Consider the following 20,021-nt stretch of genomic DNA (forward strand, 5'->3'; position numbering starts at 1 on the left):
AATTAAACTTTCTTTTAAAAGAAAGCCTAGAACTTGCTTTCATTTAAAAACATTTCAAAATTAACTTTATACCCTAGCTCAGTGGTCCCCCTATTTCTATACTTGCTATTTCACAGCCTGCCCAAATTTGTGCCTATTTCCCAGCTTTTTCTAACACAATATTTTGAAAAGATATATTAACATATAATGATGTTGAACATAAGAAAAACTGGAAAAATAAAATCAGGTAAATACTTCTTCATTTCCAAATGTAAACTATCAACATAGATGCTCAAAATAGCTATTTTTCTTTACACTGATAGCCCTAATTGAGAAGAATTTCACAAAGGGCTTTCATTTGGAAAACTCTTAACTCTGTGACCTTGAACAGTGCAGAATTATCCATGGTGCCCTTGAATTCAGCAACTTTGCCTGGGCCATTCTTAATTAGTAAGTCCTTTAGAGGGCATGTTAGGAAATGAAAATGAAACATTTATATTCTGTACTCACATTCTAAGAATAATTTTTAAACAATATACTTAAACACTCAAACCTAGTTTAATTATACATTTTTCCAATGTAACAGTTCTTAAAAATCATGAATGAATAATTTCACTCAATTATGAGTTGAGTAACACTTCTAAGGGCTTACAATTATTAAAAAGACACACTTTTAAATAACCTATTCCGAGGACATATGATACTAATTATTGTGAAATTAATGTTTTGAGGAAAATTATATCACATAAAATCTGATGTTAAAATGCCAGATTTCATAAAGGTCACTAATGTTATAACATCATTGAATAGCATTTCATGTGTACTTACATGACTTACTTTTTATTTCAAAGCAAAAGTAGTCCAAATGTATAATACACTTAGTTGGAGAGAATTCTAACATGAATGATAGATTTAGGAGGTTTTAGAATATCTAAAATTCACTTGTTTGCAGTTGATCCACACGATTCTATTTAAATTGGCCCATCCTTTTCTGATATTTATTTTATTCTCCTGACTTTTTTTTTATAATGTATTTTAACTTCAAATGTTGCGCTGTTTGGCATTTGCTTATGAAAAATGAGATTCCATTTTGCTCCGCTGATGTTTCACAAAATGTCATCAAGATAATATTCTCAAGGATTCCATGTTGAATAGTAATATTTTGATTTTCCTTGCATTATCACTTGAAGGCAATTTTCACAATTGATGGGTTCCTGCCTTGGTAGTCTGTGTTTCCATGTATATGCTTTTCCTCATGATTCTACCTTGTTTCCTGCTATTTTGTTTTGAGATTTCAGTTTTGAATGGTTTAAAACGGTGTTGGGTGACCAGAAACTGACGCAGCTCTTGACATACCTGTGAAAATATCCATGAAAACACGGGGGAAATTCACAATAGTGCTGAAACTGAGGCACACAGTCCGTCTGCAGCTAGGATCTGGTTGCATGCCACCAGCTGCAACAGGGCTGGGGGCGCTCGGCTGCGGTCTGTTATCCGGGGCTGACCTGTATATGCCTTTTGAAGCGGACTGGGGGACGGTCTTTCCTCCCAGCACGCATCCTGCCGAAAAGACGGGTCAGCTTCAATCAGCAGATGGATGAATGACAGCTACTCTACAAAAAGCCAGCGAGGCGTTTTAAATATACCAGCTTAGGTAATGCTTCTAACTGCCACATAGGTGCTAAGCTTATTCCTATTTCGTGGATGAAACTGAGGCTTGGAATGGTGAAGTGACTTTTCCGAGGGGCAGGGCTGGCCTTTAAACTGCGCATGTCGAGGACACTTCAACCCTCTACCTGTTACCCTCTTCTCCCAGCCCGCTCAGGAGGGCAGCTTTGGGAGGCAGCCAGAGTCCTCTTCTCATTCTCCATCCGACATCTCCTCCTCCTTCTGTCAAGAGGCCCTACCTCCAGGAAACTACTGGACACACCGTAGGGATGGACACGCGAGGCTGAACCTTACCCCTGGAGTTAGAGACCCCACCAAGTGCAGTTTGCAGGTAGAAACGGAGCCGGTGAGATTCTCAGTAGCCGCATGTGCTGAGAATGCTACCTAAGATGAAAAGAGAAATAGGAGAGATAAGAAAACAAAAAAGTGTGAATTATAGCCCCCAATCAAAGTCAGTGAAAAGTAAAACAGACTTTGGAAAGCCCAGGCGATGTCAAACAGGGGCTTGTAAAGCTCTCTCACAGCTTAGGAAAAAAGAGAAAAGAGATTGGAGGTGTTCCCAAGGATGCGGGGCAACTTGAACAAAAGCAATGATCACGTGAAGTGCTGAAGAAAACGCTTCAGAGATGAAAAAGATGCCTGAGAAATGGAGATAGAGTTCCATCTTTATCTGAATTGAAAAGACAGCTGTACTTCCTTCCCTTCCGGCATGTTTTATGAGTTACAATGATGAAGAAAAAGTGTTACAAATACCCAAGGAAAAACAATAAGCTTTTCTCCAAATGGGGGGAGAAAACACACTGGCATCATACTTCCTTACAACATGAAATACAAGAGATTTTAAGGCATGCCATACAGATATTTGTGAAGAAAAGTTCATGAAGTAGGAATAGTTTTTACCTTCCTAAGAGAAGGTGACAGAAGCTTCTTCTTATACACATGGCGTCAGAAATATTCAATAAATATGCAATTTCCAAACAATCTGTTTGGAAGATAAACTCCAGGTAACCAAGGGAAAATATAAAAATTGAAGGCCGGGTGCAGTGGCTCACGCCTGTAATCCCAGCACTTTGGGAGGCCGAGGCAGGCGGATCACAGGGTCAGGAGATCGAGACCATCCTGGCTAACATGATGAAACCCCGTCTCTACTAAAAATACAAAAAAAAAAAAAAAAAAAAAAAAATTAGCCGGGCTTGTTGGTGGGCGCCTGTTGTCCCAGATACTCGGGAGGCTGAGGTAGGAGAATGGCGTGAACCTGGGAGACGGAGCTTGCAGTGAGCCGAGATCGTGCCATTGCACTCCAGCCTAGGAGACAGAGCAAGACTCCAACTCAAAAAAAAAAAAAAAAAAATTGAAGATACACAAAAAAGGAAAGACAATGGGTTAAAAAAGTGGTGGACATATTTTTAGAAGTATTAATGCACAGGGCTGGGCATGATGGCTCACACCTGTAATCCCAGCACTTTGGGAGGCCCCGGCGGGTGTATCATGAGGTCAGGAGTTCAAGACCAGCCTGACCAACGTGGTGAAACCCTGTCTCTACTAAAAATACAAAAATTAGCTGGGCATGGTGGCGTGCTTCTGTAGTCCCAGCTACTCGGGAGGCTGGGGCAGGAGAACTGCTTGAACCCAGGAGGTGGAGGTTGCAGTGAGCCAAGATCGCACCACTGCGCTCCAGCCTAGGCGACAGATTGAGACTCCACCTAAAAAAAAAAACAAAAAAACAAAAAAGAAGTATTAATGCACAATGAGCAAATGATTATGAACATCCAGGGTAGAATTCCCCTCAACAAACCAGGAAATACTGCAAGCAATTTTTATTGTTTTAACATATGGATAGACGTAGAGTGCAGATAAATTGATTTTTATCCTTGAATTACATTGTATTAATTTGAGTTCAAATGAATACAATTAAATATGGTTATAACTGTGGTAAAAACTCTGAAAAACATAAGGTTCATTACTAATGCTGTGATTCAGCTACTTTTTTTCTTTCTACTTTACTGTGTTTCCTAACGGGCATATGTCACTTTAAAAAAGCATCATATATACAAAGTGCACATACCAGCAGATTTCCATAAATTAAACACACCTGTGTAACTAACACCCAGGTAAGCAAATGGACCATTAACTGCATATGACAGATTTCTCTCCGCCAAACCAGGCTCTACCCACCCTCCCACCAAGGGCCCTAATCCTTGTTTTCTTACTTCTATCAGCATAGATTAGTTGTCTTGATTTATTATTTTATGTAGTATATATTCTTTTGTGTTAACTTCTTTCTCTAACATTCTGTTTTGTTCAATAGTTGCTATAGCTTAATACTTATTTTCAATCTTGCATAATGTTTCAAAAGTGCATGAACCACCATTTATTTGCCTATTCTATGTTTGATGACTATTTGGATAGTTGAAAGTTTTTGGCTGTTATGAGCAATGTTGCTATGAACATTCTAGTTCATGACTTTCGGTGGATGAATGTGTGCATTTCTGTGGGACATAGAGACCTAGGAGTAAAAGTGCTGGATTATGATGTAGTCCCATGTCACTTTCAGATGAAAGTGCTAGATGATTTTCCAAAATGGTTGTGACAGTTTACGCACTTACAAGCAGTATGTGAGAGATCCCTTCATTCCACATCCCTTTGACACTAGTATTTACATCTTTTTCATTTTAGTCATTCTGGGGGTATGCAGTCTTATGGCATTGTGACTTTAATTTGCATCTCCATGCTGGCTGAAAAAGCTGAGTAGCTTTTCATTTGCTCATTGGTTTTTCAGGTATTCTTTTTTTGAGAAGAGTTTGTTCATCGCTTTTATTTAGTTCTTCACTGGGTTGCTGGTACAGTAGGCCCTCTGTATGTGTAGGTTCAAACAAGCACAGATAAAAATTATTTGGAAAAAGTAACAATACAAAATAATACTCATATGGTTTGGTTCTGTCCCCACCCAAATCTCATCTTGAATTGTAGCTCTCATTATCCCCACGTGTGGTGGGAGGGACCCCGTGAGAGGTAATGGAATCGTGTGGGTGAGTTTTCCTGTGCTGTTCTCATGATAGTGAATAAGTCTCACAAAATCTGATGGTTTTATACATGGTGATTCCCCTGCATATGCTCTCTTGCCTGCCACCATGTAAGACATGCCTTTGCTCCTCCTTCCCCTTCTGCCATGATTGTGAGGCCTCCCCAGCCATGTGAAACTGTGAGTTCATTAAACCTCTTTTTTTAATAAATTTCCCAGTCTCAGGTATTTCTTTGTAGCAGTATAAAAGTGGACTAATACAAATACAAACAATACAGTATGACAATTGCATAGCATTTACATTGTATTAGGTATTGTAAGTAACCTGGAGATGATTTAATGTATAAGGGAGGATAATCTAGAGATGATTTAAAGTGTACAGGAGGATTGTGTAGTTATATGTAAATACTACTCCATTTTATACCAGAGACTTGAGCATCTGCCAATTTTGGTATCTACTGGAAGTCCTGGAACCAATCACTTTCTGATACCAAGTGACAACTGTATATTTTTTCTATTGATTTGTAGGAGTTCTTTATATATTGTGGATATGAAGTCTTTTGTCAAATATATGTATTTTTGAATCTCTTCTCGCACTGTCTGCCTGGCCTTTTCACTATCTGAATGATGTCTTTTGACCCTCTTAACTTTAACATAGAACAATTTATCAGTTTTCTTTATTGTTAGAACCTAACTACTTATTGTTTAAGAAATCTTTTCCTACTCCAAGATCACAAAAATTTCCTTTATATTTTCCTCTAAAAGCTTTATTATTTGCTTTTCCTAGTTGGTTCTGAAATCTATCAGAAATTGATTCTTCTGTATGGTGTTCAAATACATTTTGTTTCCCGCTGGGACAGCCTATCAACCCAGCCTTTAGAGGCCAATCCTTTCCTTGCCATACCACAAAGGTGGCTTTGCTTTAAAATAAGACACCTGCGTGTGAGGTCTGTTTCTAGACTCTGTTTTGTTCCAGTGGTCACTTTGTCTATCCTGATGTTTCCAAATTAAAAATGGCTTTCTCTTTCTTATCCTTCCATTCATTGCACATGTATTAGGTGGTGCAGAGAGAGGGATTTTCTTTGGAATTGAGAAGAAATGGAATTGAATTTCAGCTTAGTGGGTGGTGCTTTGTATATTCCAAGAAAATGCAGATATTTTGGATTTGACGGATGTTGCTAATTTTAACTCCTAAGTATCTGGTGACAAGGTCAGAACTGACTAAAAGGAAGAGGGTAGAGGGCTGTATCTGTTGGCCTGCATATTTATGCACAGATGCATGTGCGTAAGTCTATTTCGGGAAGATGACTTGTATCAGCATGGGAGGGATTCATGACTACACCTCCAATGACATCAGTTTCTTTTATAGCCTCGGGCAATTAGATGTTGTTGTTATTCATCTAACTAATGGAGAGCAATGACCAAAAGGACATATGTTAAAGTTAAATTTTAGCAAATGTGTACCAATGTTGATTACAGCAGGAGGGTCAAAAAAACAGAGAACAGCCCAGGCCTATGGTTGTTACGAGGAAAACAAAAGTCTGTAAAATCAAAAGACTTGGGTTGATTTCCTAATCTTATATCATTTGGGGCACTCTAGGTGTGAATAAACATTTTTTACAGACTGCTAAAAATGTCCTCCAAAACGTTCATCTTAATAACACAAGTAAGAGTGTTGCTTGTCATCTACTTTGAATAAATCAATGCAGACCTCACCCAGGAAAAAGTTTAGAACTTTCTCCACAAGGTTAAAAACAGTACTCATGGCCGGGCACAGTGGCTCAAGCCTGTAATCCCAGCACTTTGAGAGGCCGAGGTGGGCGAATCACCTGAGGTCAGGAGTTTGAGACGAGCCTGACCAACACGATGAAACCCCGTCTCTACTAAAAATACAAAAATTAGCCGGACATGGTGGCAGGCACCTGTAATCCCAGCTACTCAGGAGGCTGAAGCAGTAGAATAGCTTGAACCCGGGAGGCAGAGGTTGTAGTGAGCTGAGTTTGTGCCACTGCACTCCAGCCTGGGTGACAGAGTGAGACTGTCTCAAAAAAAACGAAAACAAAAACAAGAAAAACATAGTATTCATGCAAGGTAGATAAAAATCTGTTGCATACACTTTACGTGGCTTCACAATGGCATTTTAGTACTTTGAGATGTAATTTTAAAAGCTTAAAACCATAGAATTCTTATTCTACAGTCTGTTGGTCTGTTGTTTAGATTTAATTTATATTTAATTAGATATAGGGTCTATGATCGTTCGGTAAAAACAATGATCATTTGGTAAAATAGAAAGGTTAAGCTATTAGGCTATGACCATGATGTTAATAGAAATATGTGCCATGTCAGTGGGTTCTGTCTGTCTCTCAGTCTCTCTACCTCTCTTTCTATCTTTCTCTGTCTTCATAGCTGGGTGTATTGCATTTTTTCCCCCAATAGAGTTACAAAAATGGAAGAAGATTGAACGAAGGAGAATCTTGGTGTTCCTGGTTCAGACTCAGACACAGATGCAAGGGCAGCTGAATGAGGATCACAGGAATCTGGGGAAGGGGAAGGCTTGAAATCCTACTTTTGAATTCGGCAAAGTGCAGAATGGAGGGCTTGTTTTCCTTAAGAAAGTCCTGCTGCGGGATGACAGCAGTGGCAGAGGAGGGCTTGCCACAATCAGCAGCTTCATAGGAACTGGTAAATGGGGAGAGGTCTTAATTGGGGTTCTTAGCAGCGTTTGACAATCAGCAGTGTCCGGCTTCCCAGGATAAAGAAGATCTGGTGGCAAAAAGGACTTTGGAAAAGCGCACCTCCAGTGCTAATCAGCAGTGAGTGCATTTGTTGAAACATGCTTTGTGAAATGGAAATGTCCACATAATCCTTTTGTGAAGACATTTTATAGACCTTTCTCTCTCTTTCCCTTTTGCTTAGGAGCGGGGAAATCAAGAAACCCAGACCCGCACATTTCCAGGCCCTCTTTCTAGGGTGGCAGAGCCTGGCTGGTCGGGGGGCTGTCAGCTGTCTCTGTGGGAAGACCATCCACCCTGTCCACCAGGGTATGGAGGGCTTTCCAGGCTTCTTTTAACACAGAAGGAAGGAATTGAATACAATTCACACGTAAAGACAGAGATGATCTGGAAAGTTTGAGGTCATCCAGTCATCTCACCAGTTTTTTCATTTCATATTTTAGGGAATGTGTAAAAACTGCAGAGATTTCATATAACCATGATATGTGCAATGGCTTTGTGTGAGGTTAAATCCAATTTGTACTAGCTCTACTCACTATTAGCTCCTTTCACCCCCGGGCACCTTCTCTATACACACACCCCAGTTATGAGTGATCCATGCTGGTGTCTGGCCCTTTGCTCTGTGAGGGCAGAGCATGGAGGTGGTCTTGCCGTTCCTCCTCGCGGTGGACAGGGAAGGCTGTTTCACTAGAGCAGTCAGATAATATGATCAGGAAAGCACTATGTTGAAAAAGAAGGCTTTGATGGAGGGGAGGGTGGGGGCTGAAAGAGCACTTCCTGCCTGGGGTGCCCAGGCAAGCCCAGGGGCTGTGGACAAAGGGATTGTTTGCTCTCTCTTTACAAGGCAGGATGGCTGCTGGAGCCAAATTGCCCGCCACAGTTTGCAGATGGCTGCCAAAGTCCTGTCCCCTTCTTAATAGGGATGTTTGTCTTTGGGAAACACTTGAAGTTCTACTTCTGGGGTTTCTAGGGCATGAGAATTTTCAGTCCTGGAAAAAGAATTTTTAAAAAGTCCTTTTCTTTGCTAGCAAATACAGAGGCTGACTGCCCCCAAGCCTAGGGCTAGCTTTGTTTTTAGCTCAGAGGTTGTCTTTAATCCAAGCCAATGGAACAAAAGCTGATTATCTCACCTTTAAATAGAGGGATTTCAGCAGAAACAGTGAAGCGTTCTGGGGAGGAGAAGTGGGAGGCAGTCAGGATGTCCCTCCACAGTCCCCGGGCACCCTGCCACCAAGGAAGCGCATGAGAAAGAACACACGCGCACACAGAAGCCACCACGGCAGACACTGGACACATTCTTCATAGCTGCTTGTATTTATAGAACAAGGAGACGAATTAAACAGCTATATTAATTCATTTGTTAGAAGCAACTCTGGTTTCTCAACTAACAGTTTATCTGTTTATGCATACAGAATGTCATCCAGATAGTTAGGTTTGCTAAAGGTAATTTTCTTCCTCTGTCTTCACAATCTGGCGCCAAATGCTGCGGCTGTTTTTCAGGAAGGCGCTATCCTTGACTGTTTCTGAATCTTTGCAAATCCGGAGCAATGCCTGTCTTCAAAAGAGGAGGCCGACCCTTTCAGCGAAGCAGGGACTGAACTAGCGGCAGGTCGAACCCTGTGTGTCTGCTTTGGTTGTGATATAACTTATTATGTTCTTTAACTTCAACCTGGGACCTCATTTTATTATTAAAAACACTAACAGAAAATTTTCTTTTGTGATATCAGGAAATTCACTTTTTGTGCTTCAGGTTCTCCATCTGTAAAACGGACTGGACAAGCACCTCCTACTTGAAAGATTGATAATATCTATCAAAATTTATTATGATCTCTGAATTATGAAAGATTTCTTGTTAAAATATGTTTTATATACAAGCACACACTTGGCTTCCAAGTTATTATTGAAAATATGCAAATTTATCTTGGATGCATTTTAATAATAAAAATTGATCATCATGTATTGAGAATCATATAATAATCACAGTGCTAGCTACATCATTTTCTTTCATCTATATAGCCCTCCTATATGTAGGTATATAATCCTCATTTTATAGGTAAGAAAATTAAAATTCTGAAAGTGATAGACCTATCCACATGCATGTAGTAAGTGGTGGCCCTGAGATTCAAATCCAAAGATTCCAAAGCCTGCCCACTTAATCATGACCCTGTACTCACAGTGAAAAATCCCCTGTACCTCAATAATACCCAGCGTTTGCATGGCTTGCCTCTGTGAGACATAGATAGAGCTCATTAATGGCGGGCAGAGTTTTTTAGGTCCACAGGCTTTATTTCCTGTTAAGATTGCAACAAAAAGCAAAATGCACCCGTAGCTTGGCCCAAGAGCAAAATTCCTGCACAGTAATTAAGTGAAACCACAAGGCATGTGGCTCACCCCACCCACAGAAGGATGATGAGTTCTTCTGTTCAAATGATGGTACCAGACCTGTTCTTCAGAAATCTCTGCCTTGGATAATAAAGCCGCTTCTTTTAATATACCAAACTTTGTGCCAAGAGAAGATAGATCCCTCTTAAACATGGAAGTGTTGACTTTGAAGCATGGATACTTGGTAAAATGGTTTAAAAACTGACGAGAAAGAGCAATCAGGACTAGCTCAGCAAGATGAGAGAAAGCCTGTGTTGTGATCATACACGGAAATATCATAATGAGCTCAGCTCTTCTGACAACATGTCACAGTAAATAGAAGATGCTTTTGTTGGGAATAAACATTTTTTTGGCACTTTCTGCGTTTTCCTGATTCACTGTGTACCATTAAACTTTTTACAATGCTTTGTTTATTTTAGGGACAAGACATTACATTCAAATTACATCTTGAATGAGATTTACTCAGTTCGCATCTCACTGGGGGAATATCTCATTATCCAAGCTCTTCTTTCTAATGCAGATGAATGAACCAGACCTTAATGGCAGGTTAGAACATGTTAGGTTGGTTCTGTTGTCCAGGAATATCCTTGTGTCAAAGTTATTTTTTGATCTTATGTATTTCTCATTGCTGGACATTTTTTTGGAAAAGGGCCTGAGAAATATTAATGTGTGTGTATGTACATTTCCCAAAGTAATAAAATTGATAAAGAGTCCCTGTTCAGCCCCAAGCCATAATTTAATATTTCACTGTTGATTACTGACACTACATTTTCAGTGAAACTTGTACTTGTGTCACACCGGGTATAAATGGTGTTTCAAGCTCTGCCAGAAAATCTTGCAAACTCTGACTTGCACCGAATCTCAAATTGGGCTGTCTATAACTCCCTGCCTCCTTGTCTCCCTGCTGTTGGCTACGTATTTTCAAGGAGAAGTCAAATCTGTATAGAAACAGAAAGCTTTTACTTGCCATTAATTTGAAGAAAATTATATCACTCAATTGTCTTCATCTGCAGATAAGCAATGTGCAGCATTTTTTTAAAGTGCAAAGGGTATCTTCTCAGTGGAAGGTCTTGTGCAGTTCTTCCTGGCTTCCTACACAGGAGCAGAGGGTTTTATTATTAGTTTTTAAATTGTCATCTCCTTGTGCTCCTCTTTACTTGAGGTTAGGGTTCACTATTTTGTAAGAGTATAGTGTACCACTAAAGAAAACTGAAAGGCAGTATTTTTTAAAGTGATAAATAGGATTTTCAATCTAAATGAATTAAATGATTTGGGTTTAAAAAGAAAGTCAAAAAATTATAACTTAATACTGATATTTTCATATCGGTAGAGTGTTAGAGAACCTATACATTTGTTTACTATGTATGTTCTTTAGAGAAGGCGACACAATTAAATTCCTTTAGTCGTATAATTTGAAGTCAGTTAATATAATACCTGATGCTTTTATTCTTTTTACTTAGAATTGCTTTGGCTATTGAGGCTCTGGGTGTTTTGATTCCATATGAGTTTTAGTATTGTTTTCTCTAATTCTGTGAAGAATGATGTTGGTAATTTGATAGGAGTTACATTGAATCTGTAGATTACTTTTGTCAGTATGGCCATTTTAACGATGTCAATTCTTCTGATCCATGAGCATGGGATATTTTTCCATTTGTTTGTGTTATCTATTATGTTTTTCACCAGTGTTTTGTAGTTCTCTTTGTAGAGATCTTTAGCGTCCTTAGTTAAATGTATTTCTAGGTATTTTATCTTATTTTTGTTGCCATTGTAAATAGGATTGAGTTCTTGATTTGGTTCTCAGCTTGAACATTATTATTGTATAGAAATGCTGCTGAATTTTACACATTGATTTTGAATCCTGAAACTTTACTGAAGTCTTTATTCAAATAGAGGAGTCTTCTGGAGGAGTGTGTAGGGTTTCCTAAAGTATAAGATCAGGTAGTCAGTGAACAAAGACAAAAATAGCATGGCATGGTATAAAAATAGACACATAGACCAATGGAACAGAATGGAGAGCCCAGAAATAAAGTGACATGCCTACAACCAACTGATTTTTCACAAAGTCAACAAAAATATACACTAGGGAAAGGATACTCTAGTCAATAAATGGTGCTGGGAAAATTGGAAAGCCATATGCAGAAGAATGATATTGGACCTCCCTCTCTCTCAACATACACAAAAATTAACTCTAGGTGGATTAATTAAAGACTTAAATGTAAGGCCCAAAACTATAAAAATACTAGAAGAAAACCTATGAGAAACTTTTTCAGTCATTAGGCAAAGAATTTACGTCCAAGTCCTCAAAAAAAGTAACAAACCCAAAAATAAACAAGTGGAACTTAATTATACTAAGAAGCTTCTGCATAGCCAAAGAAATAAGTGAAAAACTAAACAGACAACCTACAGAATGGGAGAAAATATTTGCAAACAATGCATCTGACAGAAGGTTAATATCCAGAATCTACAGGGAACTCAAACAACTCAACAACCCAACCCCCCACAAATAACCCCATTACAAAGTGGACAGAGGACATGAGGCAGACAAGCAACCAACAAACAGATGAAAAATGTTCAACATCACTGATCGTCAGAGAAATGCGAATTAAAACCACAGTGAGGTACAATCTTATACCAGTCAGAATAGCTATTATTAAAAAGTCAAAAAGTAACAGATGTTGGTGAGGGTGCAGACAAAAGGGAACACTTATGCACTGTTGGTGGGAATGTAAAGTAGTATAACCTCTATGGAAAACAGTATGGAGATTTTTTAAAGATCTAAAAATAGAACTGCCTTTTGACCCAGCAATCTCATTACTGGGTATTTCAAAGAAAAATACATAATTATATCAAAAAGATACCTGCACTCATATGTTTATTGCAGCACTATTCACAATAGTAAAGTTATGAAGTCAACCTAAGTGCCCATCAGTGGATGACTGGATAAAACAATCCATTTATCCATTTATGATTGGATGTACTATATATGTACCATGGAATACTACTCAACCACATAAAAGAATGAAATCATGTCCTTTGCAGAAACATGGGTGGAACTGGAGGTGAAATGACTCAGAAAGAGGAAGTAGAAAACCATGTGTTCTTACTTTTAGGTAGGAGCTAAACATTGGGTACACAGAGACATACAGAGTGGAATAATAGACATCGGAGACTCCAAAAGCTGGAAGGGATGGGTGCAGGACAAAATACGACCGATTGGGTACAGTGTACACTGTCTGGGTGATGCGTACACTAAAAGCCCAGACATCGCCCCTATGAAATACATCCAAATAACACAACTGCACTTGTGCCCCTAAATCTATAAAAATAAAAAATAATTTAAAACTTGTTAGGTCTATTCTACTCCACATTTAGCACATGCCAATAATTTTATACTTGAAACTTCTCACTCCAAAAGTTATTCGTAACAACATGGCATCTTAAAAAATGCAGTTTTTAGTTTCATATATCAAATTTTCACAGAGGACTATATTCTGGAATAGATCACACAAGGGCGAGTGTTAGTTTTTGTTTTACAACTCCTGCAAGTCCATTAGAAGTGAGAATCAATGAAACGAGGGAGAAAATGTGCTGAATGGAGGATGAACTTAACAGTCGTTATCTTGAGTGATTCCCAACGTAAACTTGGGTTATAGTTTTGTATTCAGCCACTCATTTATTCATCCAACATTTATTTATTGATGCCAAGTACAGGTCTTAGTGCTGTACCCAGAGTTAGTAAAAATGTGAAGTTAGGAGCACAGTCTCTAGATGGCCAAGTGAACCCAAGACTTCTCACCCCAACTGCAAGGAGTTAGGGTCCAACTGCATGAGTTAGATGGAAGAGCGCACAGAAGGCCATCCTCACTCCTGACACCAACTGCAAGCTTAGGGTTTTCCTGCAAATACTCATGGTTTTGATAAGCACTAGAATGACTCACAGAACTCATGGGAACCTATTATACCCATGGTTGTATTTTTACAGAAAACAGATACATTAAAATCAACCAAGGAAAGAGATTTATAGGACAGAGTCTGGGAAGATTCCAACAGTGAAGAAAGTCTCCGTTGTTCTCAAGACTTGTGACCCTCCCACATCAGTGTGTGATGATATGCATGGAGTATTGCCTACTGGGAAGGTCACCCAATCTTTGGTCTCCAGAGTCTTTAATGTGCTTCATTATGTAGGCATGACTGATTGATTAATTTTCCACATGATTGAACTCTTGGAGATGAAGCAGATATCATGTGCCTGAGAGGCCCACCTCTCAGGTAACAAGAGTCACCTTGTTAGCTTGAACTATTAGATGTGATCCACGGGGCCTATCATGAATACTAAAAACACTACCATCACTTGAGAAATCAGAAGGGTTCAGAGATTACTCTCAAGGAGCTGGGGCTTAAGGCCAGACCTCTCTTTGGGCCAAATCCCTTTACTACACAGATGGGGAAACAGCTGTAAACAAATTAAAGTTCCGGCCTACGTGTGGTTCATATTCTAGGGTGGAGATGCACAGTGACTAAGTGAAACAGGTAAAAATGGACTGCACACCTGGATACATTAGAGAATAGGGGAAAAATAAGGAGAGGAGACAGAGAGTATTGAGGTGGTGAATGGTAATATTTTAGATCTGGTGACCAAGACAGGCTTCAGTGAGAAGAAGGGATTTGGCAAACATTTGAAGGAGGTGAGGAAGAGAGGCAGGTGGACATCAGGCATCAGGGGAAAACTTTCCAGGAGACAGAAATGTTCCTGTACTGTTCCAGGAGCAGCATGGCACAAGGACAAAGGGGAAGGAAAACGAGGCTGGGGAAGCAGCACTGTGCATGAGGAAAGCAGACCTTGTGGGGCCCCATGTGTCACTGTCATTTGGTTTTGGTCTCAGAGACATGAGAAGCCATGAGAGGACACCCTCCAAACGACAGTGGATCATAAGCCCCTAACAACTCTGCTGGAAACAGACCTAGAGGGAGCCTAGATAGTCACAGGACTCTTGGGGACCCTGCAGTCTGCAGCAAGGAATGCTGAAGGCTTGGACTAAAGAGGAGGACTTAGAAGGGGTGAGAATTGGCTAGATTCCAAATGTATTTTTCAAAGTAAACCTGGGAGGATTTTTTGATGGATAAGATGTGGGACCCAAGACAAAGAGAGGAGTCAGATGTAATATTTTCAGCCTGAGAACTGAAAGAAAAGAACGACCATTTGTAGGGATGCTGAGGGCTGTCAGAGAAGGAGGTTTAGAGGGGACAGTGAAGAGTTTCATTCAGGATTGTTGAGTTTGATGGAGATGGAGGATAGAGGATGAAGGCAGGTGGATTTCAGAAGGTTGGAAGGAGGTTCAGACTGAAGAGATCAGCTGAGGAGGTGCACTGGGTCGATGATATTTAAAGCCACGAGATTGGGAGAGATCACCCAGGGAGTGAGGGTAGACAGAAGAGAGCCCAGTAATGGAGTCCAGGGGCTCCCTTATTTTGAGTTTAAGAAAATGAAGAAGAATTAGAAAATATGTTCAAGAAAGAGTAACTTCAATGACAGGAGAAGATGAAAGAGTTTGGGGTGTCCTAAAATCCAAGTGAGGAAAATATTTTAAAGAACATGGTGCTCTTGACAAGGCAGTTTGGGTGGTGTGGTGTATTAGTTCATTCTGACACTGCTATTAAAGACATATCTGAGACTGGGTAATTTATAAAGGAAAGAGGTTTAACTGACTCACAGTTCTGCAGGGCTGGGGAGGCCTCAGGAAACTTACAATCATGGCAGGAGGGGGAAGCAAACATGTCCTTCTTCACATGGTGGCAGCAAGGAGAAGAGCAGAGCAAAAGGGGGAAAAGCCCCTTACAAAACCATCAGATCTCATGCGAACTCACTCACTATCATAAGAACAGCATGGGGAAACTGCCCCCATGATTCAATTACCTCCCACTCGTTTCCTCCCATGACATGTAAGGATTATGGGAACTATAATTTGAGATGAGATTTGGGAGGGGACACAAAGCCAAGCTATATCATTCCACCCATGGCCCCTCCCAAATCTCATGTCCTCACATTTCAAAACACAATCATGCCCTTCCAGCAGTTCCACAAAATCTTAACTGATTCCAGCATTAACTCAAAAGTCCAAGTCCAAAGTCTCATCTGAGACAAGGCAAGTCCCTTCTGCCTATGAGCCCATAAAATCAAAAGCATGTTAGTTATTTCCTAGATACAATAGGGATACAGTCATTGCGTAAACACACCCATTCCAAATGACAGAAATTGGCCAAAACAAAGGGTCCACAGGGCCATGCAGTCCAAAATCAATAGGGCAGTCATTCAACCTTAAATTTCTAAAATGATCTCCTTTGACTCCATGTCTCACATCCAGGTCACAGTGATGCAAGATGTGGGCTCCCACAGCCCTGGCCAGCTTTACCCCTATGGCTTTGCAGGGTACAGCTCCTCTCCTGGCTGCTTGTCACAGGCTGGCATTGAGTGTCTACAGCTTTTCTAGGTGCATGATGTAAGCTGTCTGTGGATCTACAATTCTGGGGTCTGGAGGACGGTGGACCTCTTCACACAGCTCCACTAGGCAGTGCCCCAGTGGGGACCCTGTGTGGGAGCTCCAACTCCACATTTCCCTTCTGCACTGCCCCAACAGGTTCTCCATAAGGGCTCTGCCCATGGAACACACCTCTGCCTGGACATCCAGGCATTCCCATACATCCTCTGACATCTAGGCAGAGGTTCCCAAACCTCATTTCTTGTCTTCCGTGCACTCGCAGGACCAAAACCATGTGGAAGCTGCCAAGGTTTGGGGGTTGCACCCTCTGAAGCCACCACCTGAGCTGTACCTTAGCCCCTTTTAGCCATGGCTAGTGTGGTTGGGATGTTAAGACACCAAGTCCTGAGGCTGCATACAGTAGGGAGGCCCTGAACCCAGCCCATGAAGCCATTCTTCCCTCCTAGGCCTCAGGGCCTGTGATGGGAGGGCCTGCTGTGAAGTTCTCTGACATGCCCTGGAGACATTTTCCCCATTGTCTTGGTGATTAACATTAGGTTCCCTGTTACTAATGAAAATTCCTGCAGCAGGCTTGGATTTCTCCCCAGAAAATGGGCTTTTCTTCTCCATTGCATCGTCAGGCTGCAAATTTTCTAAACTTTCATGCTCTGCTTTCTCTTGAACACTTTGCCACTTAGAAACTTCTTCTGTCAGATACCCCAAATCATCTCTCTCAAGTTCAAAGTTCCACAGATCTCTAGGGCAGGGGCAAATTGCTGCCAGTCTCTTTGCCAAAGCATAACAAGAGTCACTTTTGCTCCAGTTCCCAACAAGTTCCTCATCTGTATCTGAGACTGCCTCAGCCTGGACTTCATTGTCCATACCACTATTCAGTGTTTTGGTCAAATCCATTCAACAAGTCTCTAGGAGGTTCCAAACTTTCCCACATTTTCCTGTCTTCTTCTGAGCCCTTCAAACTGTTCCAACCTCTGCCTGTTACCCAGTTCCAAAGTTGCTTTCACATTTTCAGGTATCTCTACAGCAACACCACACTCTACTGGTACCAATTTACTGTATTAATCCGTCCTCACACTGCTAATGAATACATACCCAAGACTGGGTAATTTATAAAGAAAAGAGGTTTAATTGACTCACAGTTCTGCAGGGCTGGGGAGGCCTCAGGAAACTTACAATCATAGCAGAAGAGGAAGCAAACATATCTTTCTTCACATGGTGGCAGCAAGGAGAGATGCAGAGTGAAAGGGGGAAAAGCCTCTTATAAAACCATCAGATCTTACCTGAGAACTCACCCACTATTATGAGAATAGCATGAGGGTAACTGCCCCCGTGATTCAGTTACCTCCCACTGGTTCTCTCCTATGACGTGGGGATTATAGGAACTACAATTCAAGATGAGATTTGGGTGGGGACACACCCAAACCATATCATGTGGCAAGGGCCAAAGTCTGCTTGGAGAGGGGAAAGAGGGGATTTTGGAGAAGATAAATTGAAGATAGGAGGTGGGCAGCTCTTTTAGGTAGTCTGACCATAAACAGAAGAGAAAATAGTGCAAGCTGGATATGTGGGCATCAAGAGAGTTTTTCTGAGATTAAAAAAAATAACAGCATACTGTATACTTTTGGGAAAAATCCAGCAGAAAGGAGTGATGTCCTTGCTTAGGCAAGAAGGGATAAGAGCTGGTGCTTGGGTGGCAAGGTTGCCCTTTGCTAGAGGTGAGGGAGTGGATCTATAGGAACAGGAGAGGAGGCAGAGTCTGCAGCACAGAAGGCATAACTGCAGGAAATACATATGGGGTACATTGTGCGCCAGGCTATTTATATGCTTTGCATGTATTACTCTTTTTTCATTCTCAACAACTACTCAACAAGGTAGACAATATCATTGTCTATACCTGTTTTACGAATGACAAATTAAGCACAGCATGACCTGCAAATGGAGTAAGACTCCCTGTCTAGCAGAAGCAAGATTTACATAGGCAGTTTAGCTGAAGTCTGGGCCCTAAGCCACGGTAGCATGGTGCCTGTGAAGGAGGCTGGGGTGCTGTGAGAGTGAGAGTGGGGCCACTTGGAGGGCCTCCTCTAGTGAGTTCTGTTTTTCACTGAAATAAGAATTAAGGTTATTGAATAAGAGAGCTAATGGTAGAGGAGGTGAATGAGGTTTGAGGAGAGACAGGAAGCTATGAGATATTAGTCTGGAAGAGTGGGAGGTGGAATGGACTCTAGTAACTTCTATTTTTCACTGAAATATGAATTAAGGTTATTGAATAAGAGAGATAATGGAAGAGCAGGTGAATGCAGTTTGAGGAGAGAGAGGAAACTATGAGACATTAATCTGGAAGAGTTGGAGGTGGAATGGATAAGATAATATAACGTTATTCTCAGTCATTACTAAGGGCCCATGAGGTTACTGATGTATTTTTTTTAATCCATGTTCAACTGCAGATGTGCAGGTGCAGTGTAGGTATCCAACTGGGCTTGGCCATGGTTTTGATTTAGTCTAGAAATAAAGGAAATTGAGGAACTGATTCAAGGGAGTGATTATAACAATTGCCTATGAAATTAAAGCTGTGTAAGAAAAAAAGTAAGGACACTAGGGGAGTGAAAGATAGAATAAAGATAGGCCTGAAAGTTGTTGTTAGTAAAAACTAACAGATCAGCCAGTGTGCCCTCCAATGTAGAGACTGATTTGGAAAACTTGGAGGTAGGGAAGGGAGGGTAGAATCCTTGAGATTTAGATTGTAGAAGGGTTGCTCTTGCTGTCATGAAAATATCTGGGGTTTGTCAATTGGAGTGAATTGGCTGAAGTGTAGTAACGATCATTGGAGAATGAGTCAAAAAACAAAGAGACTGGGCTATAGGAAGGACTGTCTAGGTGGATACCAGTGTCACTGGAAATCATAGTGGGAACAGTACTGGAGGGTGTGAATGAGTCAGGAGCTAGGAAGGAGGAGTGTCCCTGGGTATGACAGATGATGGCCCCAAAGAGAAGTGATGGGCAGTGTTGTCTGATGGCTCAAGACCCAAAGGCTGAAACATGGGGCTCAGCTGTCACCTTTTGGTCTACTTGTTACAGCTCCTCTGTAGCATTTATCTGGTAAAGCACAACTTGGCTGAGAAAGAAACAACTATTTAGCCAGACCCAGAGAGAGCTCTTCTTTTTCAAAATTCTTTTATGATGTTGTTCTAGAATACCTTCTAGGAATGCAGATTCCAAACTTGGGTTGCCAGATCCTTGAGGAATTATGAAAAAATTACTAGAAGAATTTTTTCAAGTCATTATCAATTTTCAAAAACCTTGATGGAAATTATACATTTACTCCAAATAACATCACATAAGTCTCTTTTGCCGTAACTCTTAGGATTATACCAATTCAAAGGGGTTTTCTTATGTCTGAATAAATGAATCCCATATGAAAACACAACTACTTGGGGAATTTGAGGCATGTTTCATTACCTTGTTAATCCAGTCACTGGCCATCAGTGCAAAAGTAGTCCTCAAAGGAAACTATGATTACAGACAGATAACAAACTATAAAAAATTAGCAGAAGTTAATACTCTAATATTAACCGTAGGAGTAAATTAAATTATTTGAGAACTTGAACTCATTTAATCAAGGTGTCATAGGCATTTGAACCAGAGTGACTCCATCTTGAATAGGAGCTGGGTAAAATAAGGCTGAGACCTACTGGGCTGCATTTCCAGGAGGTTAGGCATTCTTAGTCACAGGTTGAGATAGGAGGC

This window comes from Nomascus leucogenys, chromosome 3 (genome assembly GCF_006542625.1).
Source record: "Nomascus leucogenys isolate Asia chromosome 3, Asia_NLE_v1, whole genome shotgun sequence".
NCBI lineage: Eukaryota > Metazoa > Chordata > Mammalia > Primates > Hylobatidae > Nomascus > Nomascus leucogenys.